At 41.1% G+C, this 14,711-nt stretch overlaps 1 protein-coding gene across 1 annotated transcript in view; it reads right to left on the bottom strand.

Moving 5' to 3' along the window:
- The window catches only part of LOC127568011 (tetratricopeptide repeat protein 7A-like), a 180,820-nt gene that overhangs the window by 65,474 nt on the left and 100,635 nt on the right, over positions 1 to 14,711 (bottom strand). The window lies entirely within an intron of this gene.

The raw sequence follows: 14,711 nt of genomic DNA, 5'->3' as shown, positions 1-14,711 counted from the left end.
TGGTATCTGCTTTATTAGCTCATAATCTCCCTTTTAATCTCACTATTTTCTAGTATGATTAGTCCCATTTGTATCATATACTATAAATTTCACTAATTCCAATAATGCTACCACTGCCCACAAGTCACCTTTGACCCAACCCAATAAACATAACCTGCAGTTCTGTGTTTTTTTTCCATTTCATCAAGATGCAGGAATCCTACTTCCACATAGAAAGAAGGCATTTATTGATTCATTTTCATTTTATTTTACAAGAATATATCTAGTCTATCCAATATATTTTTGAAGATTTTCAACTGATTCATTCCTCTGTTCAATAGTTCTGTTCATTTAATTTATTACATCTCTTCCTATCTCACAGAATGGTGTATTTTTTTTAATATATAAAATGACCATCAAGCACCCATTTACATTAATCCTACCTTAACCCATTTTATCCTCCTCACGTTTCCATCAACTCCCCAACCCCACCCCGAGATTCTACCACGCAACAATGCACTAGGGACAATTTACCAATGACAATTAACCCAACAACCTGCACATTTTGGGAAGTGGGAGGAAACCAGAGCACCTGGAAGAAACACATATGTCACAGGGAGAACATGCAAACTCCATGTAGGCAGCATCGGAGGTCAGGACTGAACCCGAATCAGCAGAGCTGCAAAGCATAATGCCGCCCCAATGCCACCAAAGGTATGATTGCCGAATTTGCTGACGATAAGAAGGAAAGAGGACCTAAAGAGGCTAAGTGGATATACATTGGTTAAGTCAGTGGACAAAGAGCTGGAAAATGGAGTACCCTCTCGGAGAATGTGAAATTGCCCATTTTGGAAGAAACAATAAAAACATATCTGAATGGCGAAAGATAGCAGAGTCCAGAGGTGCAAAGGATTCTGTGTCACCTAGTCCATGTACAGCAGGTTATTAGGAAAACTAACAGAATGTTATTGTTTCTTGTTAGAAGGACTGCATACTAAAGTAGGGGGAGATCATGCTTCTGTTACACAGGGCCATATCAAGAGCACTGTACAGAATTGGTCCCCTTATTTAAGGAAGGATGTAAATGCCTTGAGCAGTTAAGAGGTTTTGTAAACTAACACCTGAAATGGGTGAGTTATCTTACAAGAGAAGGTTGTATCGGCTGGGCTTTTATATCTGCTGGGGTTTAGAAGAGTAAGAGGTGACCTGATTGAAATGCATAGTTTCTGAAGGGTCTTGATAGGGTGGATGTGGCGAGAATGTTTCCTCATGTGGCAGAACCTGGAATTAGAGGGTCACTTTAAGCATAAGGGGTGGCTCATTTAAGACAGAGACAAGGCATCTCTGGGCATCACGAATCTTTGGAACTCTCTTCTGCAAATGTAGGTGAAAGTAGAATATCTGAATATTTTTAAGGCAGAGATAAGAAAAATTCTTGATAAGCAAGTAAGTGGAATGGTCACCACAGTTGTAAAGGAATGCAGAGTTGAGGTTACAATCAGATCAGCCATGATCTTATTAAATGGCAGATCAGACTCCTGAAGCTGAAATGGTCTACTCATGGTCCTAATACTTATGTACATATTATTGTATGTATAACAACATTACTGAGATCATGTTTCTTTTCTGCTGAAGCAAATCTCATTACAGACTTGGTCCAGCAAAATGCATACACATCGAAAGCTTAATTAGTTCAGGTGAATACTAATAAAGATGTTCCTTTATTGGTAGTTAAGGGCGCACCCCATAAATCCCCAAATTTACAACATTCATCACTCAATGGCTAATTACACGTTACATTACTGCCACCCATCTAGCCAGGGCTGAAGCCAGTACAGTGGCAATTAGCAAAGTCATTCTGTTCCCATAAATGTTTTAAAATATTTTAATCATTAACAACGTGGATGACGCAATTTTAATTCAAAAGATTTGAGGGCGTGGTTTCTCTCCCTAGCTACAAGATATGGAAAATAAACAACAGGTAAATAGTGTTCATGGGCCGAAAGGTTTTTTTTCCCACTACTGTAAACCTCATTTTTCATTTAAATGTCAGTTTGGCCCCTAATCGCTTTATTAACTCAGCTCTAACTGTGGATACAGAATTGCTGATACAATCAACGATGCGAAAGAAAGCATTCTGTTGTCTACCGTGTGCTACACATGATTCTGTGACGGCAAGAACCGAGCAGCAACCCGCTCCGCAAGACAAGTTGCTCATCCAGAGAGGAAGTTCATGACCTTCGCTCACTCTGCTCGGAGACTTTACGGGGGTCAGCCGACTCGAAGGGCGAAATGTATGCTTAGGCAACTGAGATTCGGAATGAAGTGATGCCAGGTCGAGCGCCCCTCAGTATCAGAACCTCAGCAAAACCTGTTCTGCACTGCGGTCATCAAAATACCCAGTCACATTGGGACACAGGCACAAGCGGCTGGTTAACTGATGGTCAAAAATGGTTACTTCAGTGGAGCTTGAAACTTCTAGCTGCATGGACTTCAACAATACATTTGTTTCAAAATTATTATTTGTTAGAGCTAAAGTCAAAATCACTGAAATTAATACTTGGAAAAAAAATCCTTCAGACGATCCAACCCCTAAGTGAAAGCCACATAAGCAGTCTGTACTCACACACAGCCCTAACACAGTGAGAGAGAACCACCCGGCAGGTGCTGCAAATAACCCGCTGACGTAATCGCACAGAAATTAAACTGCATTGGCGACTGTCCGTTATGGCAGCTGCAACACAGGGTTTTTGCTTCGCTTCTGCCGATCTCAGCGTTAAGCTGCAGTCGTTCTCATTAGTCATACTGCAGCTCCACCGCAGACCAAGTCAACAGAAGCGAGCGTACTCCTGGGTGCAGCTCGCAGAGAGGAACAGGTCGAAAATGGAGGAACCGCAAGTTAGTGTCTCCTCCCTCCCACCTCATTTAAAAATCAGCTTCTCTCCGCCGAAGGACTAACAAAATTGCGGCGATATATATATTACACTCAGCAACTTGCAATGAGACCTGATGCACTCCACAGGCTTAACTTCTGAAATTTCATAGTAAATATGAAGAGACAGAAATAACATTATGGAGAAGTATTTGGATCATTTAAACAAAATAAAGTAACAATCCTGACTAGTGTGTGTTCTGCATTCTAAAATGAACAGATGAAGTTTATCCAAAACAAGACAAATTTCCCCACTTAAATATGAAAGTTACACGATAAACCTGTCATTTGAAATTGTTCCCCTGCATTTTCCAGGGAAAGGGTCACCAAAGCTCCCAGTGTGAAGGTGAGGCACAGGTAAAGATATTTTTAAAATGGTGTTTCTCTCAAAACAAATTCACGAACACTGTTTCCTTTTGCCAGTACAGTAGAGCTTTGCACTTGGGAATAGGGCTGACTGTAGCCAGATCAAGCAGGTTAATAGATGCAGGTTAGTCTGCATTGTGAAGGGAATGCTTTCCTATCTTGTCATGCTGACAGCCTGTCTGGGCAGCCTGCCATCTGTCACTGCAGCGTACAGTTCAAGTTCAATGATTTCATACTACAGCTCATGGCTACCTCAATCACAAATATTATCCACTGACCGCTTTTGCTTGTGCATTGAGCTGCTGCTAAAGTTTCCCAGTTCAGTTATGCTTTCCCTCCCCCAGAGGTGCAGACATTCCTATTACATCGTTTTGAAAAGTAGCCATCCAAGTATGAAATTTAGGTTGGAGTGGCTATTGCTAACTGGCACACATTTTATCTAAGGACAGAGAGAGGAGCAGGTAGCAATTACTCAGCCGACAGGAGTCCTTGAATGATTTAACAAGGGACTTGAAGATGACAGCTTGGCTAATCACTGCTATAATGCAACACAGAGAAAACATTGCTAAATTTATTAAGGATTACTTATACCCATCATAAAGTTAAAACTTATATGACAGTAACTGAATATGATCTCATTGCTGCTGTGTTGGAATCTAGCTTTTCAATTATTGCTTATTTTGACAGCTTAACAATTCTGTTGTCTGGAAAAAAAAGTACTCAATCACTGCACCATAAAAAGCCTTCAGCACAAAATGGTTGCCTTTATCCAGGCAAACCTCAAATCATCAGTTGTACGTATTGACAGACAGGTAGCAGGATATGAGGTATTTGTAAATAAAGAAACATAAATGTATTAAATGAATGCATTTATAGGGAATGTATTCGTGATTTTATAATGAATAGCATGGAGGAAATGTTCTTTTCCAATTACCAGGTAGGTCTCCAAGAGCTAAGTCAATGACTTATAATGTAACATGGGAAATGCTGGAAACCATTCAGCCAGTCAGGCTCAATCTGTGGAAAGTTAAACAGAGTTAATGTTTCAGATCAAAGACCCTTCATCAGACCAGAAATGTTAACTCTTGTTTCTCTTTCCACATATGCCCTGCTGAATGTTTCCAGCATTTTTTGCTTTTATTTCAGATTTCAAGCATCTGCACTCAGATAATCTACATTCAGCCCAGATTTTCCTGCCTTCTCTGCATTTTAAAACTGGTTTAATCTCCCAATTCTGATGATAATCTGAAACCTTAACAATTTCTCTCTCTGTGGATGCTGTCCAGCAATTTTCACACCAGTCTGACTTGGAAATATATGGCCAGAGTCTAAATCCTGGAAGCCCCTACCCAACAGCATTGGGGAAGTATCTTCAACAGGACTGCAGTGATTCAGGAAGGTGGCTCATAGCTAATCTCTCTAATCCAGGGAACATCCTGGTGAACCAGAACTGCATATAATACTACAAATGCGGCCTAACCAAAATTTTATATAGCTACAATACTTAACGCACCAACCAATGAGGACAAGCATGCTGTACACCTTCTTTACCACCCTATCCACTGTGTTGCCACTTTCAGGGAGCTATGGACTTGCAACCCAAGATCCCTCTGTACATCAATGCTCCCAAAGGTCCTGCCATTTACTGTACATGTTCCTCCCAAAATGCATCACCTCACATTTGTCCAGATTAAACTCCATCTCTCCACCCAAGTTCTTAACTGATCTATATCTTGCTGTGTCCCTTGACAACTTTCCTTACTATCCACAATTCAACTAATTTTTGTGTCATCCGCAAACCTGCTAATCAGACCACGTACATTTTTGACCAAATCACTTGTGTGTGTACAAACAAAAGAGGTCCAGCGCCGATCCCTAAAAACAACACTGGTCACAACGTTAAGTCAGAATAAAGTCCCTCCACCACTACCCTGTGTCTTCTACAACCAAGCCAATTTTGAATCCAATTCACCGTGGATCCCATGCATCTTAATCTTCTGGATGAGCCTTCCATGAGGGACCTTGTCAAGCGTCTTACTCAAATCCATCTAGACAACATCCACTGCTCGACCCTCATCAATCTTTATTACCTCCTCAAAAAACTCAATCAAGTTTGTGAGACATAATCTCCCCCGCATAAAGCCACATTTCATTAACTTAAAGAATGAGCAGGTAATTGGCTATTGAACACCAATGTAAGACAAAGTGTGGTGATACATGTTGGTATGTAGGACAAGGAGGCCAAATAACCCTTGGAAGTGTCCAAGTTTGGTGGACGAATAGAGCGATCTGAGAATACAGATATCCAGGGGTGATGTATGTTTTAAAAAAACCAAGTATTGTAAAGTATTGCTTAAGCACAGTTCAAAAGAAAATAGAATAAAACCAAAATGCAGGGAAGTTATGTTGAACTTGTATAGATCTTTGGATTAAATGTGATCTATTCTCAATCCACACTAGGAAAAGGTTTTAGAGGAACAAGGGAAAGGTATTACTAAAATTTAGGGTTAAATCCCTTGAGAATGATTGCACAGACTGGAGATATTTTTTCAACAGAAAATAGACTGAGTTTACCAGGAGCCATCTTTAAGATTATGAAACGGTTTAGTAGAGTAGGTGTAGGGATGTTTCCACTCAAGTACGGCACTAGTATTTGGGGCCAAAGATAAATCTTATGGGGAATTCAGAAAATAATGGCTTGATTTAGAGAGAAGCTAGAATGTGGATTTTGTTACTGCAGGGATTAGTGCGACTAATAGCGTAGAAGCTATTTCAGTCCAAGTTAGAAAGGAGCAGAAGGATATGGTGATACAGTTAGTTGAAAAGGGGTGGGAGGCTGCGTGAAGGGAACCTAAACATGGCGTGGGGGTGCTGCAGACACTTGGTAATACAATACAGTCTCATTTCAATAACACCCAGCAATGCCACAAGTTCTACCACAGTGAATAACAAGCTTCCCTTTGGTTATCCATTGCATCAAGATCATTATAGGTTTGATCCATTTCCTTTAGCAGATAATTCAAGGACCAGGAGACACAGATATAAAATGTTGGCCTTAAGATATGATTTGGAACTGACTGCCAGTAAGGGTGGTGAAAACAGAGACATTCAGGCTTTCTAAAGGGAACTGGATAGGCACATAAGGAAATAATATTTCTCAGGGCTACAGCTATGACAAAAGAGCAGGAGAATTGGATTGAGAAGCAAGGACAGACTTGATGGGCCAAGTATCTCTTCCCATATGGTAACGATTGAATGATTCCTTACTGGGGCAGGGATCATATTACATCAGACTTCATAGATAAAACTGTTCTCATTTGGACATATGTGACATCCCTTCATCAGGTGGGGTCAAAATACTTATCAACACTATGTGTGCACTAAGAACATCTGCTACCCTCTTCAAGGGGGAAAAAACAGGGAAAACAGTAAATGCGACCCACATTCTTAAAATAAATTGACAAATGGAGCGGTGAATACGACGTGAGATAGCACTTTAGCGCTTCCTAATATGTCCAATGCAGTCAGAGTCAAAGATCAAGCATGGTCAATTCCATAATCCAATTGATTAATCCAGCAGATCTAGGAGCCAATGTGATGATAGTTACTGAAAGAACATTGATTGTTTATGAATTGTTGCTAACGTACTTGAAACTTAAAATTCCCAAAAATAACAGCAGTAGCATCACCAAAATACTGCAGTGGTTCAAGGAAAAGGCTCACCATTGACCTTGTGAGAATGATTTATATCCCAATAATTAACAAGTAATGGAAAATTTGATCTTCAAGTTTATAAGATGATTTTGATTACAGTTTCTAAATTCAAAGGCTTCCATCAAGCTGTGCATGTCAGCTGCAGAAACTAGCTTCTCATTAAACATGCAGTGTGAATGGCAATGTAGTTAATGAGTCAGGTACTTATAAATGGCTAATTAAGAAAAATTCAAACAAAATTACCCTGCGATGTTTTACATTCCTTAAGCAATGCAAATGATATTTAGATTGCTTACGGTAAATTATAGGCTTGAAGTGGGGGCTACAAAGATTGTTAAGAGAATGGGGATACAAATGAAATTTAGTTCACCACTTTAAGGATTGAAAAGTTTGGAAAAGAACTATAGCATTGTTTTCTTAATGGATCCTGGAAAATGTACATTGTTTTGCTTTCTCATTGAAGGTGAATGATAAATGTACATTGTAAACAATAGATAATGCAATCAACTAATGTCCTCATTATCGTGGGTTACCAGCTCTTTTCCTATGTGATCCATAGGTTCAATATGCAGATCTAAAGAAAGGATTAAACTGATTTGTGCATGTTTCTTTGCCAAACATAACTACAACATTTTAGCATGTTTACTTTTATTCAAAACCTTACTCCTAACTTGATGTTAGAATAATTAATTTCCAAAGTTTAGTCAGTATGAATAAACAAGATATAATTGGTGAGAACTGTTGTATTAGAGATTATAAAATTTATGAAGTCAATTTTTAAAATTTTATTTGTTTTGCACACAACATTCTGAATTTCTGAAAAATGTAAATTTATTTTGCCCGAGAAATGTCATCTCAGAAAAAGGTGAAGGGGTTGTGCCTTATTTAGTTCTGATGTTTTATTTAAAGAAAAATAATCTGGTTAAAATAGAAGTTTCCAATGACCCATAGGGGTGAAGACACCAACCTACAAATAATAGGTTTGTAATATTAGAAACTTATTATTTGTGAAAGCCCATTATTCAAAGACATTCAAACAGACACAAGATCCATTTTAAACATAGATAATATGCAAATTCAATCATTTTCCTGAAAAGTTTTTACTATTCTGTTACAATCTTCATTTTCAATAGAACATCATTATTTTAATAGTGAAACCAATGACAATGAAAGGAACGTCTTTGTGATAATCATTCCAAATAACTTTATCAGTACCTCTTCTACTTTTTTATTGGTATATTTTGTTGACAATCTGTGTTCGGTTGATTGTTTTTAATGGCTTCTTAGTAGCTCCTTGCTGGTAATATCACTACTCATTTTATTCACCTAGTGTTTCAACTGTACTTTCCTCTATCACTTGAATTCTGACTTTCTTTTGCCTTAGGACATAAAATTGAAGCTAATTAAGTGGAACCGTGACTAAGAAATCCACACAAAGATACAACACCTAAGGATTAATATGCACCATAAAATCTTATTCATCTACCCAACTTGTAATTTTCAAGAGTGAAAACAAAACTGTAAAAATGACCATGAGATAAGTTATAACAGCACAGGTGGAGGCCATTTGATCTATCAGTCCATTTCCAATTCTCCATACAGCCATCCAGTTGGTCCATTCCTGTGGATCTGCAGATACATTTTGGCCATCCAAGTGTGGTTATCAGATTTCCTTCTGCAATTATTGACTAAGGATTCCGAGTCATCACCACTTGCTACGTTCAAAGCATACTTCCCCATATGCCTTATGTATCTCCTGCCTAAAACTTTAAATCTGTGCCTGTAATTCTTGTATCATCTGTTATCTACTTTCATCCTGGGCTAATGGGAACAGCTTTTGTTTGTCAACTTTATCCAAACCTAATCTTGTACCCCTCTATTTTTCTTCAACCTCCTTTACTCCAAGCAGAACAATCCCAATTTCTCTAACTCTGGAACCATTCTGATAAATCTTCTCTGTACCCTCTCCAGGACCTTGGCATGCCTACTCAAGACTGCAAGCAACACTTTAGTTGTGGTCTTTTCAACTTCCCTGCTTTTGTACTCAATACCTTTATTTATGAAACCCAGGATTCCACATGCTTTGCTAATTACTCTCTCAATATGCCCTGCCTCCTTCCAAGGTCATTGCGCATAAATCCCCAGGTCCCTCTGTTGCTTCACACTTAGAACGGTGCCATTAAATCTCTGTTGCCTTTCTCCATCACGTGTCAAAATGTATCATCTAACACATACTTTTCTTTATTAAATTCCATATGTCATTTGTCTGCTCATTCCACCAGGCTATGGTATTGTTCTCACTGTGTACCATACTTCCAATTCCGAAATTTTACTCAGTATTTCAATATTCAAGTAATTTATATACATCCAAAAACAAACTGTAGTCCGCAACACTGACTCCCAGGAAACACCACAATCTACCATCCTCCAGTCTGAAAAACAACCAATTACCACGACTCACCGTCTCTGTCCTTGTGTCATTTCATTTAAATGGAAGTTGACAATGACTCTCCCATTCTATGAGCCCCAATTTAATTAACCTGCCTTTTATGTGATACTGTGTCAAACTCCTTTCAAAAATCCATACAGACAACATCCGCTGCATTCCCCTTATCAACCTTCTCTGTTACTTCATCAGAAAATTCAATTAGGTTAGTCAAACATGATCTGCCCTTTACAAGTCTAAGTTGGCTCACCTTAATTAACACAAATTTCACCAAGTACTTGTTATATTTCTCCCTGATTATTGTTTCTAAAATCTTATTCATCATTGACATTAAAGTGACTAGCCAGCAGTTATAGAATGCTCTTACCCTTTCTTGAAAAAGAATGTCATATTTGCCAGTCTGGTTTATAAATCAATACTGGAGAGAGAGATCTCACTGCAATACAGAATTAGGAGACTACACATTCTGGGTAGGGTGTTTCTATCTAGACAAGCAGTGAGGAGCTTACCACAAAGCCATACAGTTTTAGTTAATTAACCTGCCCTCTTCCCTAACCCCACACCCCCCCCCTCCCCACAGTAGTCCATGCCTCTAAACTGTATAGCAACTTTCTGGAACTGGAGTAATAAGGATTCATGCCTCTCAGGGAAGTCCATATACTAATTAGCCAAGCAGAAACTCCAGGTGCAAATTTTTTGATAGGTCATTTGGAAGACTCAAACCTGGTAATGCCTGTACATTGGGGTTAGGGTTAGGGTTACAATTCACTGATAAAAGCAGCAAATTAACAAAATGAAATTATTCACTGCATAGCCACTTGTGGCACCATTTATTTGGCAGAAAGAGTATTTTCTGTATTTGAGGAAACAAGCTTTAAACTATATTGTTCAATTTAATTTTGAGATTTGGAGCGGGAGCTTTCAAAAGAGGTGAGTCTATGTGTGTGCTTGAGAGTTTCATCTTGCAAGAGTCTAAAAGAGGTACATTTGAAAATTGTTACCAGTTGATCGGCTAATTAACAGCAGCAAATAAAGGGAAGGTAGGTATAAGCAGAGCAGCCATTGTGGGAGTGGACCAGTGTTAGAGTGGAGTACTTGAGGCTTTGGTGAGTGGAGGCTAAAGTCTCAGGTAAGTTTCTTTCTTTCTCTGACTTTTCCTCTAATGCCAGACCAGAGTAGTTAGAATGGCTCCAGGGTCAGTGGTGTGTTCATCTTTGGAGTTCTGGGAGACCTCCAGTCTCCCTGATAGCTACATCTGCACGAGGTGCATCCAGCTGCAGCTCCTTACAGACTGTGTTACAGAACTGGAGCTGCAGCTGGATGACCTTCAGCTCCTACGGGAAAATGAGGAGTTCATAGATAAGAGCTACAGGGAGGCCATCACTCCAAAGCTGCAGGAGGCAGGTAGCTGGGTGACTGTCAGGAGAAGGACTGAGAATAGGCAGGTAGTGCAGAGTACCCCTGTGGCCGTTCCCCTGAATAACAGGTAGACAGCTTTGGATACTGTTGGAGGGGATGACCTATCAGGGGAAAGCTATGGTGACCAGATCTCTGGCACTGAGCCTGATTGTGTGGCACAAAAGGGAAGGTTGGGGTGGGGGGGGGGGGGAGGAGAGCAGGGCAGAAGAGGAAAGTGGTAGTGATAGGGGATTCAACAGTAAGTGGGGGGGAAAAGGGAGCAGACATGAGATTCAGTGGATGTGAAAGAGACTCCTGGATGGTATGTTGCCTCCTGGGTGCCAGGGTCAGGGACATCTTGGATCGGGTCCACAGCATCCTGAAGGGGGGAGGGCAAACAGCCAGAGGTCGTGATACATATTGGTACCAATGACATAGGTAGGAAAAGAGATGAGGTCCTGAAGAGGGAATATAGGGAGCTAGGTGGGAAGCTGAAATGCAGGACCTCAAGGGTAGTAATCTCTGGATTGCTGCCTGTGCCATGTGCCAGTGAGGGTAAGAATGGGTTGATTTGGCAGATGAATGTGTGACTGAAGAGTTGGTGCAGGGGGCAGGGTTTCAGATTTATTGATCATTGGGATCTCTTCTGGGGAAGGTGTACAAAAGGGACGGGTTACACCTGAACTGTAGGGGGAGCAATATTCCTGCTGGCAGGTTTGCTAAAGCTGTTGGGAGGGTTTAAACTAGTTTAGCAGGGGGATGGGAACCAGAGTGATAGGTCAGAGGTTGGTGCATTTAGTGTACAAGTAGATGCAGCGTGTAGAAAGACTGAGGAAGGATAGGCAGTTGAAAGGGCAAAATTGCAGTCAGTTGGATGGGCTGAAGATTGTCTACCGTAATACAAGGAGTATCAGCAACAAGGGTGATGAACTTAAGAGCATGGGTAAGTACATGGAACTACGACGTTGTGGCCACTACAGAGACTTGGCTGTCATAAGGGCAGGAAAGGCTGCTGGATATTCCGGGGTTTAGATGTTTCAAAAGGGACACGGATGGAGTTAAGAGATGGGGGAGTGGCTTTGCTGATCAGGGACAGTATCATAACTGTAGAAAGGGAAAACATCTTGGAGGGATCATCTACTGAGTCAATGTTAGTGGAAGTTAGAAACAGGAGGGGAGCAATCACTCTATTGGGAGTATTCTACAGACATATTCCTCCTCCTTCCCCCGCCCCCCCCCCCCCACCCCAAATAACATTAGAGACCCTGAGGAACAGATCTGAAGACAGATTTTTGGATAGGTGCAAAAATAACAGGGTTGTTGTCATGGGTGATTTCAACTTCCCTTGTACTGATTGGCAATTCCTTGGTGTAAAGGGGATAGATGGGGCAGAGTTTGTTAGGTGTGTATAGAAGAATGAGAGGGGACCTCAGAAACATTTCGAATGTTGAAAGGACTGAACAGAGTAGATGTGGCTAAGTTGTTTCCCTTGGTGGGTGAGCCAGAAGAAGTAGGGGAGGTCCTTAATGAATACTTTGCTTCAGAATTCACCAGTGAGAGAGACCTTGACGTTTGTGAGGATGGTGTACAACACGCTGATACGTTAGGGCATGTTGACAGGAAGAAAGACAATGTACAGGAACTTTTGAAAAACATTAGGATAGATAAGTCACTGGGGCCAGACAGGATAGATCCAAGGTTTTTACAGGAAGCATGGGAGAGATTGCTGTGCCTTTAGCAATGATCTTTGTCCTCACTGGCCACAGAAGTAGTGCAAGATGATTGGAGGGTGGCAAATGTTGTTTGGAGTAGGGACAACCCTGGGAATTATAGACCAGTGAGCCTTACTTCAGTAGTGGGCAAATTACTGGAGAAGATTCTTAGAGACAGGATTTATGGGTATTTGGAGAAGCATAGGCTGATTAGGGACAGTCAGCATGGTTTTGTGAGGGGCAGGTTGTGCCTCAAGCCTGAGTGAATTCTTTGAGGATGTCACAAAGCACATTGATGAAGGTAGAACAGTGGATGTGGTGTACATGGATTTTAGTAAGGCATTTGATAAGGTTCCTCATGGAAGGCTCATTCAGAAAGTTAAGAGGCATGGGATCCAGGGAAACTTGGCTATGTGGATTCAGAATTGGCTCACCCATAGACAGAGAGTGGTTGCAGACGGAGCCTATCCTGCCTGGAGGAGGGTGACCAGTGGTGTTCCACAGGGATCTGTTCTGGGACCCCTGCTCTTTGACTTTTTTTTATATAAATGACTTAGATGAGGATGTGGAAGGGTGGGTTAGTAAGTTTGCAGATGACACAAAGATTGGAGATGTTATGGATAGTGTAGAAGGTTGCTGTAGGTTACAACAGGACATTGATAGGATGCAGAGCTAGGCTGAGAAGTGGTAGATGGAGTTCAACCCAGAAAAGTATGAAGTGATACACTTTGGAAGACCACATTTGAAGGCAGAATACAAGGTTAGTGGCAGGATTCTTAGCAGTGGAGGAACAGAGATCTTGGGGTCCATGTCCATAGATCCCTCAAGGTTGCTGCACAGGTTGATAGGGTTGTTAAGAAGGCATATGGTTTGTTGGCTTTCATTAGTCAGGGTATTGAGTTCAAGAGCTGTGAGGTAATGTTGCAGCTCTATAAAACTCTGGTTAGACCACACTTGGAGTATTGTGTTCAGTTCTGGTCACCTCATTAGGAAGGATGTGGAAGCTTTAGAGGGTGCAGAGGAAACTTGTTGGGATGCTACCTGGTTTGGAGAGTGTGTCTTATGAGGATAGGTTGACCAAGCTGGGGCTTTTCTCTTTGGAGCGAAGGAGGATGAGAGATGACTTGATGAGGCATAGATTGAGTGGACAGTCAGATGTTTTCCCAGGGTGGCAATGGCTAACACAAGGGGACATAATTTTAAGGTGATTGGAGGAAGATACAAGGGGGATGTCAGAGGTAAGTTTTTTTTACACAGGGTGTGTGGAATGCACTGCCGGCAGAGGTGGAGGCAGATACATTAGGGACATTTAAGGGACTCTTAGTTAGCCATATGCATGATAGAAAAATGGAGGGCTATGTGGGACAGAAGGGTAAGATAGATCTTAGAGCAGGATAAAATGTTGGCACAACATCGTGGGCCAAAAGGCCTGTACTGTGCTGTTATGTTCTAATTGGATGGTACAATTGCATCAGGCCATACAGTGGCCCATATGGTAGAGCTGCTGACTCACAGGTCCTGCAACCCAGATTTGGACCTGCCCTTGGGTGCTGTCTGTGTGAAGATTGCAGTCTCCCTGTGCTCCCTGTGGGTTTCCTCCATGAGGGTGCTCCAGTTTCTTCCCATATCCCAAAGACACACTGGTGATAGGTTAATTGCCAACTGTAAATTGCCCGTAGTGTGTAGGTGAGTGGTAGGAGAATCGGGGGACTTGTTGAAGATGCGAGGGAGAATAGGTTACAGGGAAACAAATGGGGGAATGTGATAGATGGAATTTCCCTGAGAGCTGGCATTGGTTCAATGGGCTGAAAGGCTTCCTTCTAAATGAGGAAATTGAAATTTGTGTCCAGTGTCTACTGACACAACATTCAAATGTAAGGTAGAGCTAGAAGTCACATTACAAGTGCCATGAACTCTGTTGTGAATGAAAATCCACAGGTAGCTGGACTTTTCAACCTTAAATCAGAGGTGTATAATTAACAGAATTGGAAAAAGTAAATATGTAATTTTACAATAAATGGAGAGTGGCAGGAAGGGGAAAAGTCCTTTGCCCCTTTGCATGTTAGCTTAATGTACAGAAGGAAATACAGGAGTGCTAAAGGAGTACATGAATTGAACAAAAAAAGCCAAGTGCACCTAGTTTGTCTTCTGTCATCCTGCAAGT

The sequence above is a fragment of the Pristis pectinata genome, chromosome 3 (assembly GCF_009764475.1).
Source record: "Pristis pectinata isolate sPriPec2 chromosome 3, sPriPec2.1.pri, whole genome shotgun sequence".
In the NCBI taxonomy this organism is placed as follows: Eukaryota; Metazoa; Chordata; class Chondrichthyes; order Rhinopristiformes; family Pristidae; genus Pristis; species Pristis pectinata.
The sequence above is the reverse complement of the archived record's forward strand: the minus strand, read 5'-3'. Positions and strand labels throughout refer to the sequence as shown.